Source organism: Thermobia domestica, chromosome 8, assembly GCF_964235325.1.
Source record: "Thermobia domestica chromosome 8, izTheDome1.hap1.1, whole genome shotgun sequence".
NCBI lineage: Eukaryota > Metazoa > Arthropoda > Insecta > Zygentoma > Lepismatidae > Thermobia > Thermobia domestica.
In genome coordinates this window covers 259215874-259218666 of record NC_137461.1, presented here as the reverse complement: position 1 = coordinate 259218666, position 2793 = coordinate 259215874, and the positions used below count along the sequence as shown (strand labels likewise).

General features: G+C 35.1%; 1 non-coding gene across 1 annotated transcript; it reads right to left on the bottom strand.

Moving 5' to 3' along the window:
• Window positions 1-2443: 2443 nt before the first annotated feature.
• TRNAT-CGU (transfer RNA threonine (anticodon CGU)) lies at window positions 2444-2516 on the bottom strand. Its single transcript has one exon. It is a non-coding gene; the product is annotated as a tRNA-Thr (tRNA).
• Window positions 2517-2793: the final 277 nt, after the last annotated feature.

Here is a 2793-nt window from a genome sequence, read left to right as displayed (position 1 = left end):
GCGGGCCCCCCCTACACAAACCTGCTGGCTACACCCCTGCGGGCAGGACAAGTTTTCAAATTGAAATAAATCGAAATATATTGTTAGCATTAGTCCAAAATTTGGTAAATGTGAAGTACACGTGAAAATTGTTACTTCTACTAAGTACGAACCACATTCACAAATTTAGTAATTCAGTACAATAACTTTTGGTAGTTTTCTGTCACGGGCAGGACACTCAAGTTGACGTTTATATCTTTAATGATATTATAAACAATTTTTATCCTGTAAACACTATTTGAACTAAAGCTTGTAGCAAAAAGAAGCATCTTGAATAGCTCGAAGTTAGGTCAGCCAAACATGCACAATATACCGTAAAATGTTGCCGATAACAAGAATAAAAATTTTCCTCCTAGCTGACATGTTACAAATTCACAACTTAGATTTAAAATTTTACGTGAATTCTAAGTGTAAATAAGTTTTTCTTTGTGAAAAAGTAAATTTCGTTCTATTTACTTCATATATACGTAAAAATGCATTGATTTTAACAGTTTTCGAAAATTTGGGTTCAGGCTCACTTTCGCGTGGAATGGCCCTGAAAGACTCCGAAGCACAATTCATTCTTTGAAATCCTTGATATAAGAGAAAAATAACACTTATCCTCATATGCACCAATGCAGATAATGTGTCAACTTTTTTCTTTTCAAGTCTGTAGTATGTAAGGCTCAAGCATAGAGTTTGTCGATAAAAGTCAGGGAAAAAGAGATTTTTGAAAATTTGCAATTTTCTCAAGCGGATATCTCGAAAACTATTAGGAATAGGAAAAAAAAAAAAAGGAATAGGAACAATTTTGTAGAAAATTTTCTCAGCTTTCTTTTTGAACATAAAACCATTTTCTCTACGACGCACCGTTTTCGAGATATAAGCAAAACCTTAAAAAAAGTTACCTTTCCCGCTCCTCCTGTCCCCCGCTCATTTCCTAGGTCCGGGGACTTTTAGTATGTTTACCTTCTAACTACTTCAAACAGCCCTGAAGTCAAAAATTTTGTTCCCGACTATGTCCTCTACACCCCCCTTTTGAGCGTTCATTGACTGGACTGATGAGGGATAACGTTCTTCGGCGATGACACTATAAAAAGACCGGTGAAGTGCGGAAGGAAGAAAGGAAGTGGCCTGGGACCTTCAGGTTAGGCACCATTCCAACATTTGCCTGGTGTTAATAAGGGAAACCCCTCTCAAAATGGTTGACGTGAAAAGTCTTTTACACCTTTCCGACCAAGTTCCCCCACCGGGAATCGAACCCAAACCGCTTGCACTAAACGCGAGGGCATTACCGACTACGTTCGGTAGGGTCACCTGAAATTTTGTACCCTAACAATAATATACTCCAAAACCTTATATAGAAATGATTACATCTATATTTTTTGCTTAAAGCAATTTCAAAAACGGTTTCGAGTTTCTTAACTTTTGTGTTTTCTTATCTTCAGATGGGAATGAAATTGCACTAAAAAAAAATGTGGTTATGACTCTTGTCATATTTTAATATAATTAAACTGAAACAATAAAGTTTTTAGTTGCAATTAAATCATCACAATATGTTAATCTAGAAATACACGAACATTAACTTAATGCTCAAATCTAAACATGATTACTCCTTGTATTATTTTGAAATAAGTAAATTCAAACATGAATTGCAAACATGAAATAAAAGCAAAGATAAAAATGGCGAAACTAGCCTTTAGGAGGAAGAAAAGTGTTTTGTGAAAGCTTGGATAAAGAGTTGAGAAAAAAAATCATAAAATGCTTGTATGGGGTGTTGTAGTATATGGGTTAGAAACATGAACATAACGGGAAAATGATGAAAAACGACTGGAAGTTTTAGAAATGTGAGTGTGGAGAAGAATGGAGAGAATTAGCTGGGTTGAGTGGAAAACGAACGAGAGGGTATTAGAAATGGTAGGGGAGACAAGAACAATTTTAGATATTATTAAGAAGAGGAAGAAAAGCTGGTTGGACATTGGTTAAGAAGGAACATCATCATAAGGGACATTTTAGAGGGTATGGTTACAGGAAAGAAGGGGAGGGAGTGAAGGGGGCTACAATTGATGGATGATACCAAAACAGAAAATTGTACGTAAAGACGAAGAGGTTAGCGGAAGACCATGGAAGCTTCTCAGTTGCAGCAAGTGACCTGCTAGCAATAGAAGAGTTGAGTTTCTCAACTTGCAGGTAAATCGTAATAATAGTTATAAATCGATACCGGTAAATTTCTTTCACGGTAATAAATTCCATTAGTTGTCAGGTACGCAGCACAGGTAACGCCACCTACTAGTGTGCAACACAGACTGAGACATCTAGCTTTTATAATCAACATTGAATTTGTCGGATTTTCTAATTGATATCTTGTTAGTAGTAACTGTGATATAAACTTGTAGTCATTCACAGAAGTAAAAACCTTAAATTATGCCTCCTGTGAGATTCGAACTCACGACCCCTGGTTTACGAAACCAGTGCTCTAACCACTGAGCCAAGGAGGCGATATACTGCTAGTGGCCGGTACATAGTTCATGCTTTGTTTTTACTGTTTCATAAATAAGATTTAATGTGCTTTGTCTTTAACAAAATGTAAAGAAACTAATTAGTAAAATATTATATATTTTCACAATAATAATAATAATAATAATAATAATAATAATAATAATAATAATAATAATAATAATAATAATAATAATGTGTTTCCCTGAAAATAAGGCATAACCAGGAGATAAACCCTATTCAAATTGCCCTATTCCAAGAATAAATAAACTCTATCCC